This window comes from Dasypus novemcinctus, chromosome 28 (genome assembly GCF_030445035.2).
Source record: "Dasypus novemcinctus isolate mDasNov1 chromosome 28, mDasNov1.1.hap2, whole genome shotgun sequence".
In the NCBI taxonomy this organism is placed as follows: domain Eukaryota; kingdom Metazoa; phylum Chordata; class Mammalia; order Cingulata; family Dasypodidae; genus Dasypus; species Dasypus novemcinctus.
Genome location: NC_080700.1, coordinates 29,256,283 through 29,282,737, shown reverse-complemented (window position 1 = coordinate 29,282,737; position 26,455 = coordinate 29,256,283). Strand labels below are relative to the sequence as shown.

The following is a 26,455-nucleotide window of genomic DNA, read 5'->3' as shown; positions in this document are numbered from 1 at the left end:
ATAGGTGCTTTCTGATAATCTTTCCTTTGTTCCTTACAAAAGAGCTTTTACAAGTGTCCGCTAAGATGGTTCTAGAATGAAGACTATATATGTCTTTTGCAACTTTAAAATGTTCCTTGTGCCATAAAACCTAAGAAAATATTCCATTACTGTGGTTCCTCACCCTCTGGAATTGCAAAATGCTTTGAAAATTTGAAAAGTTACAGACCCTTTCTAAGAAAACTGCAAACACCAAAATATATAATTTCGCATAAAATTTCAGGGGATTTACAGATACATGTGAAACTTCTCCGAGAAGAAGTTCATGCCAACCCTCCCGAATGAATGGTCTATGTCTCATCTTTAATAGCTTTCTCTATGGGTGTGCCTTTGCAGACAGATTAAAGCAACCCACAAATAATTTACTAGTCCATGAACATTTTATAACCAGCCAAGCCCCACCCCCAATTGTTCCCAAGTAATCAAATAAACTGAGTGACCATTCTTTTCCACTGCCCTAAAGATGGCTTGTCTCTACAAGTGAAGGAAAGACTCTGGGTGACTGTGTCTGGTAGCTGTGGGTCACAGCTGGCTCCACGAGAAGACTTTGGTAGGGCACTTCTACTTCTTGATGCTCGGGTGTGCTTGACATGAGTTTACTCCGTATTTGTTTTGTCTAGTTGACTTCTTTTTTGAGGTACCGGGGCTGGGAACTGAACCAGGAACCTCAAATACGGGAAGCACATGCTCAGTCATTGAGCTATACTGACTCCCTCAAGTTGGTTTGTTCTTTCGGTTTTAGATGGTACTGGGGATAGAACCTGGGACCTTGTACATGGGAAGCAGGCACTCAACCACTTGAGCTACATCCACTCCCTAAACTAATGCTCTTGAATGGCAACAAATTGGATCGCCTTTGCTCCCAGCTACTGGTGATGATTGCTGATGGCCACAGTCAAATGGTGGCTCCATAGTTCAATGAAGGCTTTGCGGCACTTCAAAACTCTCTTGCTTGGAACCTGGATGCATTCTTTGGTTCAAAGTTTGCCTTGCAGGTATGAAGGCTCTGTGCCTCAAGTGTGAAGCCAGCACTGCAAGAGAGGACTTTGAGCTGGAAATGTCTTGTGCGTTTCCCCCTTCAGGCAGGGGCTGCCGAGTCTTTGTACATTTGGAAAGAAGTTAACTTTGAGTCATAGGTTCAGGGCTGTTGTTTGGCACTGGACAGACTATTAGCTTCAGAAGCACACATCTCTGTTTTGCTTTCAAAGTGCCTGCTAGGTAGTAGATGTTCAGTAACTAATTTCAGTAGATGGGAAGGTTCCTAGTAAGTGTGCAATAGGTATATTGAGTGGATTGAATTAATCAACTCACATCAGTCAGTTTGGAATACAATGATAAAGATTCTAAAATATCTGTGGAATAAATATATATTTTTGTATAAATAACTCAGTATGTGGATAAATATTCAAGATTTGCTGATGTGTGTTGTGAGTTCAATTTGGTCCACTGTGTTCTGGGTACAGTGGGGAAAGCCAAGGAGAGAAAGAGAAGGTCCCTGGCTCCTGGAGAGTATAGTTTGCCTGGTGCCAGTCACTGGGGGATGCCATGGGCACCTTTAATTCATAGGTATAGAGTTGTTACCCACCCAATAAGATGGAAAACTTTTCCAGGGACCCATAGTCATGCACTGTCTCTTTCACACCCACAATTCCTTTTCCTTCCAACACACAAGCACACATACATACCTTCACTACCCCCACAACCACCACCAAATCTGCTAGTGGTAGGAATTAAGTAAACGTGTTGCATTTCTTCCCCTCTCCGCGTCTCTTTCTTTTTTCTCCCTGTCTCTTTCTCCTCTTTCTCCCCTTCTTTCCTTCCCTTTCTTCTCTCCTTCCCTCCCCTCCTTCTGCCCTGTATCCCTCCTTCCCTCCTTTCTTTTCTTGCTCACCCCATCTCTCCTTTCTCTCTTTCTTTCCCTCCCTCCTTCCTTCCTTCCTTCCTTCCTTCCTTCCTTCCTTCCTTCCTTCCTTCCTTCCTTCCTTCCTTCCTTCCTTCCTTCCTTCCTTCCTTCCTTCCTTCCTTCCTTCCTCTCTTTCTCTCTTTCTCTTTCCATCTTTTTCCCTCCCTCCCTCTCTCCCTCTCTCCCTTCCCCCTCTTTCCTTCCTTCCTTTCTTCTTCCATAGCACAGACACTAGTTGGTCTCTTTACTGAATGTTGTAATTTAAAAAACAGCATTTTCACGTTGTTTTGGTATATCATTTAAAACATCCAATTGGTAAACAGACATAAAGTGACACTGTTCTAAATACATTATTTATTTCACTTAAAAATTTATAGCATGCCCATCAATAATGTATCCACTGGAGAACGTTCATTCACTTTAGGCCAAGCACCAAAAATCAGATTAGATTCACCTCTCTCACTACTGTGAGCTCTGCAATCAATACTTTCCCAGAATCTGTCCAGGGAAATGAGGTCAGGTCAACCACAGGACAGAAAAAGCCAGCATTTCCTCAGGCCCACCCAACCTGATGAAAACAACAGTGGCCCCTGCCTCTCCATAAGTAGTAAGGACCCAGGTTGTGGAAAGCATGAAACATAAAAGGTTTAGCTCGTGCCAATTTAAGTTTGCAAAGCAATCACAAAAGGGATTAAGATCATTTGTGGGTGAATACATTCTCCTGTGCTCTCAGGAATTGGACTTGAGGAGAGAGGATACCAGCCAAATTCGGTTGTTAACACCAGGGTATAAGAAGAGAAATGTACATGGGCAGCTATTTCTTTCTTTTTTCCACCTAGAAGTTCTTAAGTCTCTTTCCAAAATTGGTGTTCTTCATGAAAAAAAGCCCCAGTGTGCAAGTCTTATAAAATATCATTATTAAAATATTTTAATATTTTATTAAGTGAAACTTCTGGTTGCTTGAACGGTTCTGTCATCTTTCCAATCCCACTTGACTGTGCCAATTTTGAAAATACAGCCTGGCGATGCATAGATATTTCTGTACCACAGCGGCTGGATTGATCTTCCCTGAAAAACTCTTCATTCAGAACTCCAACGTGAGGGAGAAGAATCCAGGAAGAGGCAGAAATACAGGGGTCAATGCTGGGTTTAGCAAGTGGGCATCAGAGTTATGGGTAACATTCAGAAATTTCCCTTCCACCCAAATCCCATGACAGGGTTTTAATATTATTTTTGGCTGCTAAAGGACATGCAGGAATTTGAAGCCCCTACATGATGGCCCTCCTTGGTTTGTGCCATTCAAAAAATTCTCAGTTTCATTTCCATGGTTTCAGCAGCGGACTTTTTAACACATCCCAGAAATATTCATGGTTGAAATTTTTGTGTGGAAAAGAGAGTGCAAATATTTTCCTGAAAGTAGAGCTGCTCCTTTTTTGCTGCATCTGAGGAACTTTGGTTCGACAAAGCCAATGAGATATTTTCTCGACCAAGGGATTGCTGCGTGGGATCAATGACAGTCCGGTTTAGAGTTAGAATCACGAGTTGACAGTGCCGGCAGCGATCGTGGAGACCGTGGAAGGTTCTGGATTCCTGTTGCCTACAGGAACTCTCAGGAAATGTTTACGTAGGAACAGGCTGGTGAGGAATCTGGTGAGCCAATAATGCACAGGCTGGCATGAGACCAGAAAGAATCAGTGGTGGTGGTGGTAGGTGGGCATATGGGGTGTTGGTGGAGTGGGCCAGGGGTGCTGTGCTGCCAGAGCTTTTGGTTTTATTTTCTTTTAAGAGAAGCCAGAAATGTGGATTTCTAAGTGAAATCTCATGATTTTAAAATGTTGGCAAAAAACGAGGCCTGTGGTATGGAATGCCTCCTGCAAATGGCACCCCTGTTTGAATGACACTGAAGCAGTGGGAGCAGGATGACATGTCTAACGCCCTGTGGACATTTAATGGTGAAGAAAGCCGGGGTTGGAACTCAGATTTCTTGATTATTAGTCCAGAGTTCTTTCTACAATGTTATTTGACAATTATAACTTGAACAATCATTGCACGGGGATGGGTTGCCACTTAACTATTCAATGATAAAGCCGGAGCAAATTACAATTTGAAAATATATTTACATTGTAGGTGGCCAAATTTGAAGGGAAATGCATATCCCAGAGATTCCAGTCCCCTCCTTCCTTGCCTATCTGAGGTGAGTTATCAGTCTTCCATGGGAATCTTTCAAGATGTTATTTATAGCAGACATGATGGAAGATGGTGCTATCAGTGATACTTAAGAAAATAGATAACTGTAACCCCAGCTAACTCTCTGATAAAGAAGGTCAGTGGAAATCCCTCAGAAATGCCTGGAATTCCCCTTTAACTTATCCATGTCTTAAGTTGATCCCAAGTATTTCTCTCCCACAAAGTCTGGTGAAACTCATCGTCGCTCAGAGCTGTCTTGGTGTGGAAAGGTGGTGTGGGCTCAGAGGGAATGCTAAGCTTCTGATCTTAGCCAGGTCACCATCTTACTATGTGACTTTCTTTGGAAAAGTCCTTTCTGCCCCTCAGGTTTTTTAATTTCTGAAATGAGAAGGTTGGACTAACTTATCTCTAAAATCCAAAGCCTATCATCTCTGGAATTTGGAGATACTTGGTTTCAAATCCTAGATCTTTTGCCTGCTACATGACCTTGGACAAATTATTTAACCATTCTGGGTCTTGATTACCTTATCTCTAAAATAGGCCTGTTGGACTCATTGAGACAATGAGAGCACTTCTAACATACCACATCCCCACTCCTCCTCCCTGCTAAAAAGGGATCTTCTTTGGGACAATCTATGATCTAAACAGGAGTTCTTAACAAGGGGTCCTTGAGCTTGAATTGAAATTTTAAAAAAAGAAACATTGTTCTCGTGGGGACCAGTTGGTGTGGGTGTGATATATTTATTAAATAATACATACTATAGTGTGGACTTAGTAAGGGGTCTGTGGTTTTCACTTGACTGCCAAAGGGGTCTGAGGAACAAAAAATGTTAAGAATGCTTGATCTAACCCAAACATTTGGATGTGTGGAATTTGAAACTTCATAATGACCAAGCAATTGTAAACCTGTTTGGAAATGCTGGTTTTCCTAAAAAGTAACCAAAATACAGAACAGAGCATTTAAAATTTGGGGTAGGAAAATAAGTGAGTTGTGCTCCCTCCCAGAATAAACAACAATGGTTCTTAATTTTTTTTTTCCTGGGGGCTGGGACAACTTCACACACTCCTTTGATGATTTGATGAAAGCTGTGTAACCTGCCCTGCTAAAAAGACACATATGCATATGCATCCAGAGGTTGCATGGATATTGGTGACTTTGGAATTTCTTTCCAAGTAGGAGGAGCTCCAGAAACAGTTAGTTTTACTGTTTCCACTCAGATTACCTAGGACAATCTCCCTTACTAATGTCAACCCATTGTGGACTTTGATCACATCAGCAAAATACTTTCAAAGCAACATGGAGATTACTGTTTGACTGGATAACCAGAAACTGTAGCCTGGCCAAGTTGACACATAACACTGACCATCACAGCCCACCCCTTGGCACCCATACACATCTCCTTAACCCATTCTTAATCTCCAAATAAAGATAATAATAAAGTCACACTGCCACCTAATATGATACAACTATCTTGGGTACAACTGAAAACCCACTAATCCTTTCCCCAGTAGTTGCCATGTCCTTAGGTGAGGCTGACTCTTCTTTGATATCCTGTAATTTTTTTTTTAAAGTTAGGCCAGTAAAAAGAATTTATTGGGAAATGGGGAAAAAGAACAGAGCTTGCTGAGAAATGGGAGAGAAGGATGGAAATACATACAGAGATTTGGTGCAGGTTCTTCTAGGCAGAGAGAGTGGGCTTTGGCTTGTATGGCCACCTTTTAAGTTATTAATTATTCCTCCTTTTGCTACGCTAAGGGGAAGGACCCCAGCTGTTACTGGTTGCCCCACCAATGTGCAAACCAATGCCGAGGCCTGTTTGGAATATCTGGGGCCTCCCCTTCGGCCCTGGAAAGAGTCCCAACTGGGATCTCAAGGTCGAGGTCAAGGTCTTGGCAGGGCCTCATGGCCATGTTGTCTGTCAGCCATGTTGTCTGCTGGGCCAGACACCTTCCCCTTTCACTATACTAATCTGCCTCAACTTCCCCCTCAGAGAGTTCACACTCTTATTCTTAAAGGGGTGCTGATGGGCGATGGTCATTCTTCTGTAGTTACTTCCTGCTGGTTAAGGCAGTAGTCCCTGGCTGACAGGGTGTAAACCTCTCTGACTATTCTACTGTTGTTGAGGGAAGATAAACTGTAATTTAAATATTGTGGTATAAAGTGAATTATTAGTAATAGATCTTATGTCAGATGACAAGAGAATAAGAGAGGGAAGAAAACAAAACTACGTAATTGTAGCTGGTCTTTTCTTCCACTACCCATTCCACATTCCCTTTCCCCTCAGCAAGTGCCTTGGCTGGTCATGGTTCTTCGTCTGGTGGGTTGACCCAAACCCCATTCCTGAAAGATCTGGATCATTAGCAGTCCTGCCTGAATTGGGTTGTTGTAGTTTCCCACTGACTTTATTTATTTATATATTTAAATGTCTCTCTCTTTTTTTAAAGATTCATTTATTTATTTCTCTCCCCTTCCCCACACCCCAGTTGTCAGTTCTCTGTGTCTATTTTGCTGCGTGCTCTTCTTTGTCCGCTTCTGTTGTTGTCAGCGGCACGGGAATCTGTGTTTCTTTTTGTTGCATCATCTTGTTTTGTCAGCTCTCCATATGGGCAGCACCATTCCTGGGCAGGCTGTACTTTCTTTCACGCTGGGGCGCACTCCTTGTGCGTGGGGCTCCCCTACGCGGGGGACACCCCTGCGTGGCAGGGCACTCCTTGCGCGCATCAGCACTGCACGTGGGCCAGATCCACACGGGTCAAGGAGGCCCGAGGTTTGAACCGTGGACCTCTCATGGGGTAGACGAATGCCTTAACCCTCCCTCCCACTGACTTTAATCATAGAACATGGATTTACCAAGAAATGTCCTAAGGAATCTCCTGAATTCCAGATATACTCTTCGTTACCTCTGTTGTGTAGTAACAGCCCTATTCCCCCTTGGAAATGAAAGATCAATCACCCCCATCAGTAGAGTAACCTCCTTCTTTGCTTGTTGATTCAGAGGCATGGGGAGCCCAAAGTGGCTGGGTGGCAACTTTAACTTCCAGTTCAATGAAGTCATTGTTGTGGAAGCAATCTTCACTTTGGAACTAAGACTTCTAGACCGGCAGAGCCTAAGTTTGTAGGTATGAGAAGCAAACATTTTGCTAGTGGACCACTTTGGGTAAGAATGAGTGGAGCCACTTCCATTTCACTCTCTTGGTGTGAAACAGGGCAGTTCACTAAAATTAATGAACAAGTAGTCATTTCAAAACCAAAGAAGGAACTAGAAGTCCTTTGGACATATACTTTTCTCCTGTGGCATCTAACCTTGAGAGTGACTCTCCTCATGTCTCCCAGCAACACATAATATGGCCCTGGAATTTATTCAGGTGAGTTCCTGTGTCCCAACTGGGTAATTTGCATTTGCACTTAATTCACTTGTTCTTTCTTTCTCTCATTCACTTACTTATTCACCCATCCACTCACTTGTTTACTCATTTATCCACTAAACAAATACTTACTGAGACAAAGCATTGTGCATTATCTCACTAAACAAGACAAATAAATATCCTTGCCCTAGCAGAGTTTACAATTGAGCACACTTTACAGGATGTGCTGGATCAAGTAACTCCCAAGTTCCTGACCCCAGGAAGATGTTACAAAAAAGGAAGAAGAACCTTTATTCTTATGTTTGCTTACTACTGCCTCTATCCACTTTTATTTGGAAGAAAAAGCAGTTACCAATAAAGAATAAACTATTACATGATGATGATAATATCTCTTTGGAGATGTGTGCTAGGTTCTCTTCTTAAAGAACGTATTTCTGACAAGAACTTAAGAGTCAGTATGTAAACTTTCCTGAAACTTTACCTTGGGCCCTTGAGAACTAGAATGGTACATTTTTTCCCCCCTTGGAATAAAATACATTAGCAGAATAAAAGAGAAAAGCCATATGATCTTATCACAGATGCAGAAAAACTATTTGACAAGCTTTGTGATAAAAATGCTCAGAGAACTTGCGTAGAAGAGAACTTCCTCAAGGTGATAAAGGTAATCTTTGAAAAATCGACAATAAACATCTTATTAAACCTTTTTCTCTTAGGACTAGGAGCAAGGTTGTTCTCACTACTTTTTTGCAACATCATGTTAGAGGTTCTAGACAGTTCAGCAAGGCAATAAACAGAAAAAAAGCCATAGAGATCAGAAAAGAAAGCCTTAATTTGGTCTTTTGGGGAAATAAGTTAATATATTTGATGGCTGGAACTGTCTCTTTTTTTTTTTTAAGACTTATTTTATTTATTTCTCCCCTGATTCCCCTCACTCTCTGCTCTCTGTGTCCATTTGCTGTGTGTTCTTCTGTGTCTGCTTGTATTCGCATTCGACGGCCCTGGGAACCGATCCTGGGACCTTCTGTAGTGGGAGAGAGGCGATTACTCTCTTGCACCACCTCAGCTTCCTGTTCTGCTACATCTTCTTACTTTTTCTCCTCTGTGTCTCTTGTTTCGTCATCCTGCTGTGCCAGTTCTCCGCGTTGGCTGGCATTCCTGCGTGAGGTAGCTTTCCCACACTGGATGGTGTTCCCATGCCGGGTGGCTCTCCTGTGCCGGGCCACATTCCCGCACGGGTGGGCACTCTGCGTGGGCCAGCTTGCCATGTGGGCCACCTTGCCCTCACCAGGAGGCCCTGGGCATTGAACCCTAGACCACCCATATGGTAGATGGGAGCCCAATTGGTTGAGCCACATCCGTTTCCCTGGAGCTGTCTTTGTCATTTAGTGTTTAGCATAGTGAGTGGCCAATAGCAGGTAGTCAGTTATTGCTTGTTAAATGAACAAAAGGAATTCTCCACAAGCATACTCTCTAAAAGTTTAGGTTAGAAAGGCGTCTGTCTGGTCAACTGCTCATCTATCCTGCTGTCCATTTTTCACAAACCCACACTTCTGTAGTTCTTTCTACTTAACCCCACTCTCCCTGGAGGCACAGTGGAGTCCCTGACCTGTGTTTCAATTGTATCTGACCGCTGTGTCCTCTCCTGTGACAGGAAGCAGTGCTGTGTATTTCATCAGAGCTTGGTGAACAGAAATCACGGATCAGTGATGCTCACACAAAAGGCCCTGCTGGCACATTCCTCGTGGCTTTGGGGCCAGCAGGGATGAAATGGGAGCGCTGGTCTGGGGGAGCAGGGTCAGGCTCAGAGGGAAGCAGGCCAGGGGATCAGTGAGCTGTGTGGGAAATGGCAACCAGGTCAAGAGAGCTGTGTTACCTTTGAAGGCAATTGGGAGCCATGAGAGTCTGCTCTGAAGCACAGGGCAGTGGGTTGAATTAGGTACCCCAAACCCACATTCCTGTGGGTGTGAAGCCATTTGTAAACCGTATCTCTGAACGTTAAGGTGAGTCAGGTTGTTGAGTCCTTTGTGAATTGGATCCTTGAAGGTCCTAGTTAGGTGTGGTCAGTTATGGAGAGGAGGTCACAGGGAGAGCAGCCGGAAGCAGGAAGTCAGGGGAAACTGGAAGAACAGATGTGAGGAGAGAGAGATTGCCGTGTGACGGTGACAGAGATTCAAGCCAAGGACCCTGAGGATCAGGGTGAGTCAGCACCAGAATGCTATGGACTCTGGGGAGACAGTGCGGCCTTGCCAATACCTTGATTTTGGACCTCCGACCTCCCAAACCGTCAGCCAATAAATCCCCGCTGTTAAGCCAACCCACTGTGTGATAATTGTCAGAGCAGGCTGGCCAACCGGGACAGACAGGTAAGAGTTGTTCAGTGAGTAGCAAGAGTCCGTGATGGACATAACTTCCCGCCTAGAAGAGGGTTGTAAAAATGGGCACGGGTCGAGTGCATGCCCTTCTCCTCCACATCAAACCCCAATGACCCCTGGCAGCTCTCAGTTTATCCTCTGATGAGGCAGGCCGTGCAGCCTGGGGGTAGGGCCTGGCTCCCAAAGCAGGCAGCCCGGATTTGAATTTCTGTCCTCCCTTGGTGGCAAAAGCCCTGGGCTGAGCTGCTTACGCTTTGGAGGTCTCCATTGGCGTGCTGGCCATTTTGCAGCCATTGGCGTGTTGTGAGCGTTCTGTGAACTGTTCTCTGCAGAGCACTTAGCATAGTGCTGGGGATACGGGAAGCACTGAGTGGGCCAGAGAAGGCTCTTGGGCACCCATCCAGATCCCTCCTAGACCTCCTGAGCCATCCTAGAGATACCTGCCGTGGGTCCCTCCAGACAACCTTCTGGTCCATTCCAGGAAATGAGTATGTGGGGTTCAGGGAGCAGCTCCTAGATGTGACTGGGCCTGCCCAACAGCCCCTACCCCTCCACTGCCTGGGCAGGGCTTGTGCCTTCACTCCTGCTCCTCCTAGGAGCAGTCATTCCAGAGTGCTCTCTCCACTTCTACCCACCTCGAGATCTTTAATCCGGTTGACTGGCCTGTAGAACTTCAGAAGAAGTCCTGAGAGGCTAAAGAAGGCCCCAGTGGCACAGTCAGACAGTCCCGGGCTCTGTCATGACCTTGTGCCTGGTTAGAGGTGTCAACTTTGGGTCAATCATTTATTTTTTCTGAGACTCAGTTGCTTTACTCAAAAGCTACGTAATAACATTTATCTCCTTCGGTTGCCGCAAAGATGAAAAGGAACGATATATGAATGTCTAATGGAGAGTTTAGGATGTTGTTGGTACTTAAAAATACCATTTTCCATTCCTTCTCTCTTACTGAATATAGTGATATGACGTAGAAGACTACCGGAGCTCATTTTATTGCGCAGTGTTGGCATGTTTCTTGGCTACAAATCTAGATAGTGTCCATAATGTTGTATTTTCCTTTTTAAAAGCATTGCAAAAGTTTCCAATGACATCTTTCTAAAAAAGAATACCTCAAAAAGAATACCTCCAGACTCAAACTTATGTTTTGTGTGTGTGTGTGTTTTCAATAGGCTATTCTAGAAATGCTAATTCTTCTGCAATTCTACACTGCCCCCAAATCATCACGATATAGAAAATGGCTCTCACAGAGAAATGAGGGATTAATATTTTTGAAGAGCTAAGGAGAAGTATAAAAGAAAGAATATTTGCTAGCTTTCAAACATGGATTATCCCCTTCTATAAAATACTGCTACTCAGATCTGAATATTTTTTAGCACACATTAAAGCATGTGATCGTTATTATCTATGCCACAGAGCCAACAGAAGGCCAAATTCCCAGTACAGATTTTATTGCAACACTCCTGCTAGCTTTGCAGATTTAAATAAAGCCACAGTTTCCTTTTTATCCTAACTGCATACCATGCAACCTAACTTCATTATGAAGAGAATCTTTCAGGCAAAGAAAAGCTTCCCAAAGTGTCTCGGTGAATAGATATGGAGTTAAGGACTATATATAATATCCGAGAGAAGGAGATGTAGGAGAGAAAAGGAAATGAAAATGTCTAAGAAAAACATATTTTGAGCAGATATGGGGGAACGGCATGTTTGACATTTGAAGGAATTTTGCTTGCTGGAGGGGCAAGTTCATCAAGAGGCTCTTTGCTGAGGGAAGAAAAATTGTGTTTTGGGTCTTAGTTGGATTCGACCCTTGGGGTTTGTATTTTTTATAATATTTAGTGCAGTACTTAATGATTAGCCCTTTAAGACCAGACACCATCGAAGACAGCAGTGTGTGCTGGGGTGGCCGGTGGGGGGAGCTGGACTTGCTGGTGGGCACGGGACCTGGCTTTCCAGCCTGACCTTCTCCCTCTTGCTCTTTTTGCTATCTTGGGAAATTTGTTTCAGGTCCCTGTGCTTCACTCGCTCCATCTGTAAAATGGGGATAAAATGACATTTGCCCAACTTCAAAGGGCGTGTGTCAAAAAGAGGGGAGCAATTGTGGAGGGTCTCAGGACACCGTGGGCACCAGCAGCCATGCCTCTGCTCTGGGGTGGGGGAGATTGTCAAGTGCATGAAACTCAAGTAGGAGATCACGGACTGGTTGAGCTCCTTCCCAGGGAGCATCGTTTTGAAGGTTGGTTCGGCTGTTGCTGAGGCTGTGGGGGCTGGGTTGAATTTCTGCACGAATTTTCTTTGCAATGAGCTCCTGTCTTCCAGAAGTTGAGGATAGTTAAAAAGGCCTTGGAGAGAAGTGGTTTTGGCTCAATGGATAGGGCGTCTGCCTACCCCATGGGAGGTCCAGGGTTCAAACCCAGGGCCTCCTGGCCCATATGATGAGCTGGCCCATGCGCAGTGCTGATGCGCGCAAGGAGTGCCCTGCTACGCAGGGGTGTCCCCCGCGTAGGGGAGCCCCACGCGCAAGGAGTGCGCCCGTAAGGAGAGCCGCCCAGTGTGAAAGAAAGTGCAGCCTGCCCAGGTATGGTGCCGCACACACGGAGAGCTGACACAACAAGATGACGCAACAAAAAGAAACACAGATTCCCGGTGCTGCTGCTAAGGATAGAAGCAGTCACAGAAGAACACACAGCGAATGGATACAGAGAGCAGACAACTGGGGGGGGGGGCGGGTAGGGGGAGGAGGGGAGAGAAATAAATAAAAAATAAAACTTAAAAAAAAAAAAGATCTTGGAAAAAAAAGACTTTGGAAAAAACACTTTCAACCTTTTTGCTTGCCACCCAGCTGAGCCTCAGGGCGCTGCCCAAGGCTGCCCTGAGGTCTAGGTCACCCTGGTCACAGCCTTGGCATCCACTTGTTTAAATTTACACAGGATTCAAAGCTGTGGTTCTGCAGGCAGAGGATAGAGGGGAAAGAGCCGCCTCCACTTCTGCCGACAGACTATGAAGTGGTATTTTAAAATGCTGTAATTAAACCCCAAATCACCCAGGGGCGTTGAGAGTTCAGGCGACAGTCCTGCGGGGGTACTGGGAGGTCTGGTTTTGTTGTGGCTAATGGGTATGGATGTGTGTCTTAAATAGCCCTTTCCCCTCCTGGGTAATGGCACGTTACTGTCAGGAAGTTGCACAATGTCAAAGCTAAATCCAAGTACACAACTGAGTTCAGAAAGGCTGAAAACAGTAGGTTGGATGTCAGTCTTTTGGGGATGAATTTAGGCCATTGTTTTAAATAAAATGTTTGGTTAGAAACCCACACTCATCCAAACACTGCAAGTTCAAGGCTGGGAAATTCACAGAGAATTCATTGAAAGGAGGGTCCAGAAACTTCAGGGCAATCGGTGACTAAATACTTGATCACACTCGCTTTGGGAAAAAAATATTCTTCACAGTAAGCAGATCAAACACTTGGGTTGGCTTTGGGTCAAAAGGTTCTTGTCAGTCTCTTGTAAATCTCTTGTGCTCACAGATTCTTTTTCCAGCTCAGTTATCAGTAAAACCAAAGTTCCTGCCTAGGGAAATGTCCTGGGAATCACCTACATTCCATAGATTGTTTCTTAACAGGCGTTCCCCAGTCAGGGTAATGCAGTGGGGAGAGAGCCACTGCAGTGACACAGGTGAGAGGTGGTGGAGATTGTGCTCCAGGCAAGTGGATATGGGAATAAAGACCAGTAAAGGAAATGGAGTTACATTCAGATGCAGAATTGACAGAACCTGATCGCTGGTTGGATCTAGACTGAGAGGGAGAAGGTGAGTTGAGGATGTCTTCTGGTTGTCACCGCTGGATGTTTAATACAACAAATCCAGTACAGCTGGGAAACTGGTTGGTGTGAGGGAAGATGATGAGTTCGATTTTGAACATGCTGGATTTGAAGTCACTTGGGACATTTAAGAGGCGGGTTGGGAAGGAAGTTGGTATGTGGTCCTGGGTTAGAGTCACTGATTTGAGATTCATCAGCCTTTAGATGTCCATTCATGAAAGAGTTGAGGGTGACATTGCTCAGTGAGAAGGGACGAAGCAAGAAGAGAAGTCATTCCAGGGCAGAATCCTGAGAAGCTGGATTCTGAAGATGGGCAGAGGGAATGGTGCTCTTGAAGGTGAACAACCAGAGAGGCAGCTGGGAAACCAGGACAGTGTGGGAAAGAAGTAGCTCCACTGAATAGTCATTTCAGTTTGCCAGGGCTGCTGTAACAAATACCACGGACTGGTTGGCTTAAACAACAGGCGCTTATTGTCTCACACGTTTGGAGAATAGAAGTAGAAAATCAAGATTATCAGCAGGCCATGCTTTCTCTCAAGGGAGGAGCATTTTGGCGGTGGCTTGCCAGCCAGCCATGACTCAGTCTCCACCTCTGTCCCATAGCTGTCTATGACCCTGTCTTTCTCCTCCTTTGTCCAAATTTCATCTGCTTATAAGGACTCCAATCATATTGGAAGAAGGCCCACCCCGACTCAGATTGGCCCCATCTTAACTAAAAACACCCTGGAGGAGCAGATGTAGCTCAAGTGGTTGAGCTTATTTCCCCTGTATGAGTTTGATCCCTGTACCTCCTAAAAACTAAATAACACAAAAAAATAAACAAAAAACCCAGCTTTCATTCGGGAGCAGATGTATCCCAGGGGTTGAGCACCTGCTTTCCATGTACAAGGACCTGGGTTCAATCCCCAGAAACTTCTAAAAAACATAACAAAACAAAAAACCCAAACTTCCTCAAAGATCCCATTTACACATGGGTTCACAGCCACATGACCAGTGTTTAGGACCTAATATGTTTTTGTGGGGACATGGTTCAATCTGTAACAGAGGGGAACAGGATGTCTTACATTTACTCATAGAAAAGTTTGCACACACAAGCTAACATGTCAAGTTAAATCGATTGTTGTGTTAACATAGCTTATCTTATGCCAGTTAGAAAGCAGACTGAATAATATTTAAAAGTCTGATGAAGAAGAATTGGGAGCACCAACGAACGATTAATTAAATGTAGTTGGCCACACCACACCATGGAGCCTAGAGTGATTACAACTGAAAGTGGGAGGATTGCATCCAGCATCCATGTGGAATCTGAGCCTCCTCTTGACATAGAGGTGCAATGGACACAACCAATCCAATGTCCACATAGAAAAGGTGGCATTGGATTGGGAAAAGTGGACATGGTGGCTGATGGGTATGGGGAAAGGCAGGAAGAGATGAGAGGTGGAGGCGTCTTTGGGACATGGAGCTGCCCTGGATGGTGCTTCAGGGCAATCACCGGACATTGTAAATCCTCACAGGGCCCACTGGATGGAATGGGGGAGAGTATGGGCCATGATGTGGACCAATGACCATGAGGTGCAGAGGTGCCCAAAGATGTACTTACCAAATGCAATGGATGTGTCATGATGATGGGAATGAGTGTTGCTGGGGGGGGAGAGGTGGGGTGGGGGTGGTGGGGTTGAATGGGACCTCATATATATATATTTTTAATGTAATATTATTACAAAGTCAATAAAAAAATGCCATTACATCAAAAAAAAATAGTAGATTTGAGGGAATTCATTAAAGTTAGAGTTGATATTAAAAATAAATAAATAAATAAATAAATGTAGTTGGCCAAATAAACCCTATGTGGGTAATTGAGCCCACTGGGTAAGGAGGGAGTTGAAATAATAAAGGCTTGAGGCAGATTAGTTTAGGGAAATGGGAGACTTGGGTCACAGCTGTGGTCTGGCAGGCAACATGGCCGACAGATAACATGGCCAACAGACAACATGGCCGGCAGACCACATGGCTGTGAGATTCTGCTCAGAAACCTCCTGAGGGATCCTGGGTGATCCCAGCCACAAGAATCTCATTTGGAATGAGAATCTCATTCGGGGTCAAGGGAAAGCCGCGGATACCTTCAAAAGTCCTCTCCATTGGCTCCCTGAGAACTGACAGGTGGAGCAACCAATCAGAACAGCAAACAGCTGGAGCCCCTCCCTCAACATTATGAAGTGGGAGGGAAGACTTTTCTTTTAAAGATTTATTTATATATTTATTTATCTCCCCTCCCCCCCGCCCCAGTTGTCTGTTCTCTGTGTTTATTTGCTGCATCTTCTTTGTCCACTTCTGTTGTTGTCAGCAGCACGGGAATCTGTGTCTCTTTTTGTTGCATCATCTTGTTGTGTCAGCTCTCCGTGTGTGCGGCACCATTCCTGGGCAGGCTGCACTTTCTTTCGTGCTGGGTGGCTCTCCTTATGGGGTGCACTCCTTGTGTTGGGGCTCCCCTACGCGGGGGACACCGCTTTGTGGCAGGGCACTCCTTGCATGCGCATCAGCACTGCGTATGGGCCAGCTCCACACGGGTCAAGGAGGCCCGGGGTTTGAACCGTGGACCTCCCATGTGATAGATGGATGCCCTAACCACTGGGCCAAGTCCCTGCCAGGAAAGACTTTAAAAAGTCCTGACCTGGGGCCCCATGGATGTGTTTCATTCCGTAGCATACGTGCAGTCCATACCTCGGGACCATGTACTTTTCTCACTTCCTTGGTTTCTTAATAAACTCTTGACTCCCTTTCCTACCCTATAGTGTGTCTTTAAATTCTTTTATGTGACATAATCCAAGAACTTAGAAGCCCAGACCCCAGAGCCAACCGCTAACAGAGTCTCCAGGGAAAGGCTGAAAACCACAGGCTATAGAGCCAGAGAGTTCAGATTCTCTTTAGGTTCTTTGTTAGTGGTATATATAACTGTGTTAGTCAGGATGTTTTCAAGTGCAAGTGACAGAAATCCAAATCAAGCTAGCTCAAGAAAGAAAAAAGATTGGTTCATGGAACTGTGAAGTGCAAGGGGAGAAGTTGTTGGTTTCAGGCTTGACTTTACCTAGGGGTTCAAACAAGGGGACTGGATGCCATCTCCTCTTCCCTCCTCTTGCCTCTGCATTGGCTTTGCTCTGAGACACTTCTCTCCATTGGTTGGAAGGTGATCACTGTCTTACATGGTCCTCAGTGATCACAAAACCAGAAGGAAGAGAAAACTCTTCCCCAGGGGGTCCTGTTTGGGTTTTTCCTTCTGCAATGGGGGAAGTGTAGCCACAGAAATGATTATGAACCTTGATGGCTCAGCATGGAGTGGAGAGGGACACTTTTCACAAGGGATAGTGCCAGACAGACAAAAATATAGCAGATGGACACACAAACACAAACGCACACTTTAGATACATTAACAGGGGAGCTGATGTGGCTCAGTAGTTGCCACCAGCTTCTTGAATTCAAGGTCCCGGGTTCAATCTTCTACTTAAAAAAAAAAAAGGAGATTTTGATGTTGGAGTTTTGATTTGGAGTTTGATGCTGTTGTCTTAAGCAGGAGCCCCAGATTAGGCACACAGAGGAAAGAGAAGCAAGCCCCAGGAAGAGAGGACCTGAGTCAGGAGAAGAACACAGAAGAATAGAGACATCTCCTTAGGCACGGCAGAAACCCCAGGGAGAGAGACAGAGCCGTTTGCCTGATAGTCTACAGCTGACCTTGTGGAGAAAACAGAGGAGCTGAGCCCAGAGAAAAGCAAGACCTGGGAAGAAAGGAACCTAGGAAGCCTGAACCCTGGCAGATGTCAGCAGCCGTCTTGCTCCAAAACGTGGAGATAGGCTTTGGTGAGGGAAGGAACTTATGCTTTATGGCCTGGTATCTGTAAGCTCCTACCCCAAATAAATACCCTTTATAAAAACCAAAAAAAAAAAAAAAAGGAGTCTCCCCATTTCTGCCTTCTTACCTCTCTCTCCCCACCCTACTCCACATACTCTTCAAATCCTTTCTCTAACATTAGATTCTCATTGTGGTCTGACATGCTAATACCAAAATTAAGAGCGGTACAGAAATTTTCTGAATGTCTAGATCTTAGCCTCTGAATCACATCACTATTCTCTATCAGAGTTAATGTATAGCTATCTACTATTAAAAATAGTATTAAAAATACATATTCATGGTGGTGGACTTGGCCCAGTGGTTAGGGCATCCGTCTACCACATGGGAGGTCCGCGGTTCAAATCCCGGGCCTCCCTGACCTGTGTGGAGCTGGCCCATGTGCAGTGCTGATGCGCACAAGGAGTGCCCTGCCATGCAGGGGTGTCCCCCGCGTAGGGGAGCCCCACGTGCAAGGAGTGCGCCCCATAAGGAGAGTCACCCAGTGTGAAAGAAAGTGCAGCCTGCCCAGGAATGGTGCTGCACAACAAGATGACGTAACAAAAAGAAACACAAATTCCTGTGCTGCTGACAACAACAGAAGTGGACAAAGAAGATGCAGCAAATAGACACAGAGAACAGATAACCGGGGTGGGGCGGGGGGGGGGGGGGGGGGGAGAGAAATAAATAAATCTTTGAAAAAAAATAAAGATAAAAATACATATTCTGAACGTTATAATTAAAAAAAAATTAAGCCAAAAAATCACCATAGACTTAGAATTCACTCTTAAGCCCTCTAACAAAGACCTGCCTTATGCTAAACACTTTGGGTTACCTTAAACTAAAAATATCTGAGTTTTTTATGTTATCAGAAACTCGGTTAATAACCCTGGCCATGTTATAATTGGAAACGTTTGTCTGATTCTATAAAATCATCATTTCCTAAGCCAGTATTTTCTCTTTTTTGAATTCAGAGGAAATTCTAGCCAAGTTAACAGCTGTGAAATCTGGGATCCTCCATTAACTGTTTTAAGAGTAAGGCTCTCTTTGTTAGAGGGTGCTGGACTAGTGAAATTGTCCACGACTGCTTAGGGCTCCTTCCTAACATATTTGCAAATGAGAAGAGAATTGGCAAGAGGGGCTCCAATTTGCTTTGCCAATCATCCTGGATTTTCTCTTTGCACTTCCTCTCTAGACAGATTTTAAATAGTTGAGCAATTTTAGGCACTGGGTCAACAACCCATAATGTAAATATAAGCCATATCTCACCCTCTTTCATTTGAACGGATGGGAAAAAGCTATGCCAAATAGCATATCTGCATCATGGGGCTCTTTGAAACAATTAACCCGGGACTAGATTCACAATTTATCCACCAGAATTGGACAATTCCCCACAGAGAGATAGAGAATGATAATGTGGTCTTGGGTCCTTAATTCTTTACTACGGTACTTCTCTTTAGAGAATGGCTGATCCCACAGTAAAGTACAGTTTACAAAAATAGAGAAAATTTGATGCTGATGACCATCTCATTCTAAAGGATTATTAAAGCAGAGTTCAGCTAGATTGACCATTATGTGATGGGTGAGCTGGTCTGATCCATCAAATGCTCTGAGTGTGAATTGCCTAAGCTCTTGCCTTCCTCTGCCATTGTGTAGTCTTATTTGTCTGACCTCGCCATAAGCTTTCCCATTTATATAAATGAGGGCTATAATAATGCCCTGCTTATGAAAAACTAAATAAGAGCATGAATTTGAAAATACTGAGTACAGAAACCATGTTCTGTGTGTAAAGTGTATGTAATTGATAGGTAAATTCCTATGATGAACGATTGTTGCATTGTGCTATTGCTAAATGAGATGTAAGGTTAGCAGAACAAAAGTGTGTACTAAAGAGCATTTAAGTTGCAAGAATAACAAAGAAAAGAACTAAGAAGGAAAATTTGGCCTATCTGATATCAAAGCATAATGTATAGTTATGTGAATCAGTGTGGAACATGTGTGAGGTAAACATTTTAATGCTACAGAACTGAGAGTCTAGCCCCATTTCAAAGAGTAGGGGAAAATATGGATTATTTTTATCTACTTGGGAAAGAAATAATGCTAGATCCTAATTCATAGTACTTACACAAATAATTTTCAGAAACCCTTAAAGACCTGAATGTTATTAAAGATTTCTGAAACAACGAAATCAAAATAAGTGAGTCTATGTTCCCATCTTTAGAGCAGGAAAGGCTGTCTTAAGCAAGCCCCTAAAAGGAAAAGAAATAAAAGGTTGATAAATAGGACCACATGAGATTTTTGTTGTTAAAAATTTTTTTTTTCAATAAACTTTTGTCAAAAAGTGCACAAATCTGTTCTGGCCCTGTGACTTGCTTTGACTAACAGGATGCAGTATAAATTGTGCCATGTAAGCCGGAGGCTAGGCCTGACAAGATCTGCAATTTCCGCTTTTGTGAGCTGGGAAAGCTCCCTTTTATAATGTTGCTGGCAAACTGAGAAACCTAAATGTTATTGAAGAGAACTATGGTATTCTGGCTGACAGCCCCCGAAGAACCCCAGCCAAGAGCTAACCGTCAATTTCCAGGTATGCTAGTGTGCCATCTTGAATTTTCAGCAAAGTCAAGCCTCAGCGCAGCCCATGGGTAGTTAATCCAGAGAAAGTAAGAGTATTGCATTATTATTGTTGTTTTAAGCCACTAAATTTTGAGATGTCTTGTTATGCAGCACTAGGTAATAAAGGCACTCTTTTCCCACTCTTTTGAGTGTCACCTTGTACACAAAACAAGTATCCAATATGCGTGGCTCTAGTTCAGTACTCTTTGTTCCATTGCATTGGTCCATGTGTCTAGACCTCCACCAACACCATGAATTTTTTTTTTTTTCAATAGGAGGTACCAGGGATTGAACCTGGGATCTTGAATATGGGAAGCACACACTCAACCACTGAGCTATACCTGCTCCCCCAACACCATGGAATTTATTTTGATCTCTTGATCTCAATAATATCTTGAGGTTTACTTTACAGAGTTCTCACATACTTTTATTAGATTTATTCATTTTGTACTTCCTGAATATACGATTAATCTGCAAATAACTAGAATTTTACTTCTTCCTTTTTAATTTTTAAGTGTTTTTTATAGAACCAGCTAGGATATGGCAGTGACATGTATCCTTGTTATAGTCCCAACCCAGAAGGAAAGTTTTCAATATTTCACCATTATGTATGTTATTTGGCTTAAGATTTTTTTTCTGATAACCTGAGATAGATTAAATTATGAACTACAGTTTAGACATGTGCTTAATCTTAATTTACATTCCTGCATGTGAACCCATTAAAACAGGACCTCTTGAAGATGTTGAGTTGATGTATGGCCCAACTGAGTGAAGCTGGGTTGTAAGCCTGTTACTGGAAGTCTATGAGAGAAAGCCATGGGGAGGAGCCAGCAGCCAAAAGTCAACACAACGTAGAAGAAAAGGAGAGGACGTTGCCATGTGATGTAAGGCCAGGGTGTAAACCAAGGAACCCTGAGGAACTAGCCCCAGAACGCCACCGTCTTTAGGTAGCATTGCCTTGCTGATGCCTCAGTTTTGGACTTTTCCTAGCCTCAAAACAATGTGCAAATACATTCTCATTGTTCAAGCCAGCCCATCATGCATTTTCTCTTAGCAGCCTGGAAAACTAAGGCAAGACCTTTTGTCAGACTGTGGACATTCCCTTTTATTTCTAGTTTGCTAAGAATTTCTGAAACATGATTTTTCTTTTGAATTTTATTAAATTCTTTCTCTTGCAATTTTTGAGATGATCCTATGAGTTTTCTCCTTTATTCTATTCCTGGGTTGAATTAGATTGATTTTTAAATGTCAAATCAAACCTTGTATTCTTGGAATAAATCAATTTGATTGCCATGTATTTTTCTTTCTTTTTATACATAATTGGATTCAATTTGCTTTTTCATATTTTGTGTTGGAAAGAAAAACTGGTCTGTAATCCTCCTTTTTGTAATATCTTCATCAGATTTTTAGTATCAAAGTTGTGCTGATCACAAAAATCAGGTTAGGAAGATTTTTCTTCTTTTTCTGCTCTTTGGAAGAATTGTTGTAAGGTTAGTGTTATTATTTTTTTCCTGAGGTATTGGGGGCCGGGGGTTGAAACTGGAACCTTGTATGTGGGAAGCTGGCACTCAACCACTGAGCCACATTGGCTTCCCTGAGTTGGTTTTATCATTTATTTTACTTGCTGTTTGTTTTTGTTTTTTTCAGGGAGTACTGGGAACCCAGCTGTGACCTCCCGTGTGGGAGGCAGGCACTCAACTGCTTGAGCCACATCGGCACCCCTATTTCTTTCTTAAATATTTGGTAGAATTTGCTGTTAAAGCCGTCAGGGCCTGGAACTTTCTTTGAGGAAACTTATATAATGATAAATTCAATTTCTTCATCAGATATACTGAATAAACCAGAAATTTCTCTTTTTGACATCTGCCCTAGACAAAAATAATATCACATGTACTAAGAAACATGTACAGGGATATTAATTACTCCCCCCCCCCCCCCCCCCCCCCGGTAATAAGGAACTGGAAATAACCTAAATTTTTAAGACATGGAACAATCCCCAAACATTTTTTTAATGAATGTGTATAGTCTGAATCACCTGAGGGGAAAGAGGGAAGATGGGGAGGAGGGAGAGGAGGAATGAATCATCCTTGTCAGTCATGGGGAATGTTTGATTTTCTTTTTACAAGAAAATGAATTCAAGTACAACTTGTGCTACAAGAAACAGTCATGTAGGGGCACAGGAATAGAAGTCCCTAGATTTATGTTCTGATCTGCCTTAGGTCGTGGATACCCTTTCCCCTTGCCGCCCCACCGTCCTACATCTCCTCTCGCTTAAGACTCTGACGCAAAATCGCTTTCCTGTGAGGAAACTTTCCTGTGAGGAAACTTTCCTGTGAGGAAGCTTTCCTGTGTGGAGGGGGTGGCGCTTCTCTGTATCCTCGCGCCAAGTGAGGAAGCCAACCGTGACCCAGGATTGGTCACCAGGCACCCAGCCCGTCTTCCAGGATGCAGCGATTGGCTCAGAACTGAACACGTGATCCAAGCGGAGCCAATCAGAACGCTCCCTTGGATCTTGTCTCCCAGAGCTCTAGGGGCGGCTTGTCCCTGTCCGCTGAGGCGGTTAGGCTGAGGGGAGGCTGTGGCTGTTGGGGAATCTATGCCCGCCACGTGGAGAGTGGCTTTCTGGAGCACAAAGCCGAGGGAGATAATGTGGAGAGGCAGAACGGGGAGGATGTGGTTGGAGCCCCGTGTTCCAGGGGTCTCTGAAGCCTGAGGCGCTTCTTAGATGCCTCTTTATTCCCTTTTTGACAAGATTTTCTGTCTCTTGTATGCCTGAATGAATGAAGACCCGGAATCTAGACCCGTGATACTCCATTTATACTCCAAGAAGTGGTTTCTCTGTGGGCTCACCACACACTCACTCCTTCTCTCCATTCCCTGTCTGTGAAACGTGTGAGCAACTGCTTTTTAAAAAAATAGCGTATCGATAATGGATGCGAAAGACTGATCATTTCTTTGAAATTTCCATCTTATAAAAATCATGCTGCAAGAAAAATTAAATGTATGGATTACATCAGACGCCCTGCTCCACAGTGGCTCAAAGGAGTGTCCTGCAACCTGTGGGAGCCACAGCTCTGCACCCAGTACCCTGCAGCCCCCAGTCCTCCACCTCCAGGTCTGATTGGTCATGGAAAGAACTTCTTTCATGCTGGTGGCAGAAAAGGAAGCTCCCACTTGGTAGTGGAGGCTGTTGATCAAGAACTTGTAGGCCAGGCTCAACATCTCAGAACAACCCACATTTATTGGTCCTATTTTACAGATGTGGAAATAGAGGCTTAGAAAGTTCTATTTCTCTATTCTGAGGAGCTCCTCAGAAACACATTATTATTAATAAACAGTGGGATTGATCTTGGACTTGGGCTCCAGAATGCACTTTCATGACTTAGCTATGCACACTATCAAAGTATGTTGGCTCAGCCAGCCCAGGACTAAAGAAAATCACAAGACACTTGTGAAAGAATAAAGTGACTTATAATCTTTTTATTTATTTTTTAATCCATAAAAACCTCACCATCCTTTACCTTCTGGGAATTACGAGGAGCTAAAATCTAGAGTTTAGCCTGGCCGATAGTAATTGACATGGGATGATCAGCCTCTTTAAAAAATGTCTCCCTGTCTCCTCTTTTTCTTTTTAAAAAAGCCTGGCACTTCTTCTCTTCAAACAGCTTCTGGAAGCAGTTGAGGCTTTTCTATTTGTGGGGGTGGTGCAACGGCCAGTAAGCCTGTGCCATCTGTCCTTCTTTAGGGCTGGTGCTCACAGACCACAGGAATCAATGTCTGTCTCTTGCTTGTTCTTAGAGAAAATAGCTTCACAAGAGAATGTATTCAACTGGACTCCTTCAGTTATGAGCGGCAGACACCCAGCTCATTACTGGGAAGTCTAGGGTTGTATTTGGCTTTAGGCCCAGATGGACCCAGGGTGAGAGTGTCAGATTTAGCACAAATAAAAACCAAAACCAGGACATCAGGTTAAATTGCCATTTCAGATGAAAATGAATGATTTTTTTTTTTTTAGTATAAAGATGCCATGTAAAAATTCTTGATCTGAAATTCAAATTTAATCCAAGGGTTCAGACAGTAATTACTCTTTCATTATCGTGAAGGTTTCTTTCTGTTTATTGGTTTTATTCTATGAACATCTGCAGATAGAATCCTGCTACTTACCCCCCAGAGAAAGATGGCCTTTCGTCTGATTAGAGTCATATGCCAAATTTCAGGGGGGCAGGCGCTCATTCCTGAACTAATAACTTTGGCTAGAGAAAGAGAGTTCTGGGATTCTCCAGTGTGGGTTATGAACTCTACCTTATTGTGGTTGTGGTAGATGCAAAAAGTGGGTCCAGCTCCTGTCGGATCACGCAGAATGAGTTTCCTACTGGCAAGAGGAGTTCTGTGGCCAGAGGAGAAGAAGGCTGGAGATTGTGCTGGCTGGCCCCTGTTTTAGTTTGCTAAAAGCCGCTTGGAGGAATATACCAGAAATGGGTTGGCTGCTGGTGGTCCTCGAGTCCTCTCACGTGGCACGGCACAATGGTGGCTCCGGCAGGTCCCCGCCTCTGCCTTCTCCTTCTGGCCTTGTTGCTTTCAGCTTTGGGCTGCTCGGTCTGTGACCATCTTCTTGCCCAGTTTTGTTGATTTCAGCTGGAGTTTCCTTTCTATCTTTGAAGCTTTTTTCTCTATCTGTGACTTGTCATTCCTCCATTTATGGAGGACTCTAGTAAGAGGATGAAGCCCTACCTTGATTTTGAGTGATCTATTTTATCTTTTAAAAAAAAAAAAGACAATAATAAAAATAAATGACCTTGAGTCACTCAACCTAATCAAAGGCACTTAACTGAAGTAATCTAATCAAAAGGTCCTACCTACAATAGGTTTACATGTGCAGGGATGGATTAGTTTTAAGAACAGGATTTTCTGAGCCCTACAAAAGTGTTGAAATATAGACCCCTAGCCTACTGTAGAATTGCACCATGCCTGAAAACTGGAAGGAGACATTCAATTAAAAATAGACAGACCGTCTTGGCTTAACAGCAAGGGTCACGTAATTGGGAATCTTGTTTTTGAAGGATTTTCTTTGATTTTAGTGCTTTTCCCTTGTGTTCTGGAAGAATTCTTCTGGATCAGCTAAAAGGCTCTTTTTTTCCATTTTGTAAATCTGCCCACAAGACCTAAGGTATGATCCTGGGAGGTGGAGGAAACTAGGAGAGTGAACTCTATGGAGATAAAAAAGCTGGATGTCAGCAATCTGAGAAGGAGGTGGAGAAAGAATCTGAACTAGTGCTCCAAAAGTTATTATTAAATTTTAAACTTGGCAGAAAACTAGCCACCCTGGAAATTACTATCACCAATAATAATAATTAAAGAAACATGTGCCACGGTCAGAGCCAAGCCATGCAGGGAATTGTGGGTCCAAGACTGCAGAGAACTGTGTTTCGATGCCTTCCGTGGGATGCGGCAAACTTTAATTTGGAGAAACACACATTTTATTGAGCTCTTACTTAATGTGGAGGACCATGATAAGCTGGGGGGAAAATATAGAGATTAAAAGAGAGAGAGAGAGACTTGCCACCAGAAGCTTACAATCCAGGGCGGGAAGCAAGCAGAGACAAACTGTAAGAAGGCAGATCATGGCGGGTGCTACCCTAGAGAAACAAGCATGATGCTTTGGGTATGTGGAGGGGGTGAGTTTGTGAAGAGGCACGTTCACTAGCGTGATTATGTGGAGAACTGGCACGAGAAACAGTCGATGCCTTTCAGGATGAGGTTCATTCATAAGTAGAAAACAGACTGCCAGTTAGATATCCAGTGGGACTTGAATCACTCAGCTAATTTCTCAAAGGGGGAAAGGTGGTGAGTAAATTAGATAAATCCAACTGCTCCCTTCAGAGATGGAGAATTTGCCCGGGGGACAGGTAGGAGGAATAAAGCATAAAGTCTTCTTTATAAACTTAACTGCATAGCTCTCACTCATGGCAGTCATTTTCTGAACAAAATAAATGACATTGTTTGTTCCTCCTTGAGGCAACAAATGCTCTTGCTTGTCAAGTCTGCCCTGTGAGGCGTTAGACTTTTTATCTGTTTCAGATCAAATGTAAAAAGAATAAAATAGAGATAATCGTAATGTTGATACTGTCTACTTAAAAATGCTTTAAACCAATTTCTTTCTCATGGTAAAGTTGATGATCTAAAGGCACTTCAGAAACCACAGAATTCCGTGAAAGGGTCATCCTGAGGTAGTGTGGAAGTGCCCCGCTTGATTGTCATGCAGGCCTGGGTTTGAATTGTACTTCTG

The 26,455-nt window shown here is 43.7% G+C and overlaps 1 long non-coding RNA gene across 2 annotated transcripts in view; it reads left to right on the top strand.

Annotated features, from left to right (window-relative positions):
- LOC101436016 (uncharacterized) overlaps positions 1-22,094 on the top strand; it is a 104,912-nt gene extending 82,818 nt beyond the window's left edge. The window contains exons 5-7 of one of the 2 annotated variants that reach the window (XR_011647718.1): positions 4,070-4,136; positions 19,942-20,140; positions 20,898-22,094. This is a non-coding gene — a long non-coding RNA (uncharacterized lncRNA). The remainder of the gene's footprint in view (positions 1-4,069; positions 4,137-19,941; positions 20,141-20,897) is intronic. The other variant, XR_011647719.1, reaches the window with a different exon arrangement.
- The last annotated feature ends 4,361 nt before the right edge of the window (positions 22,095-26,455 follow it).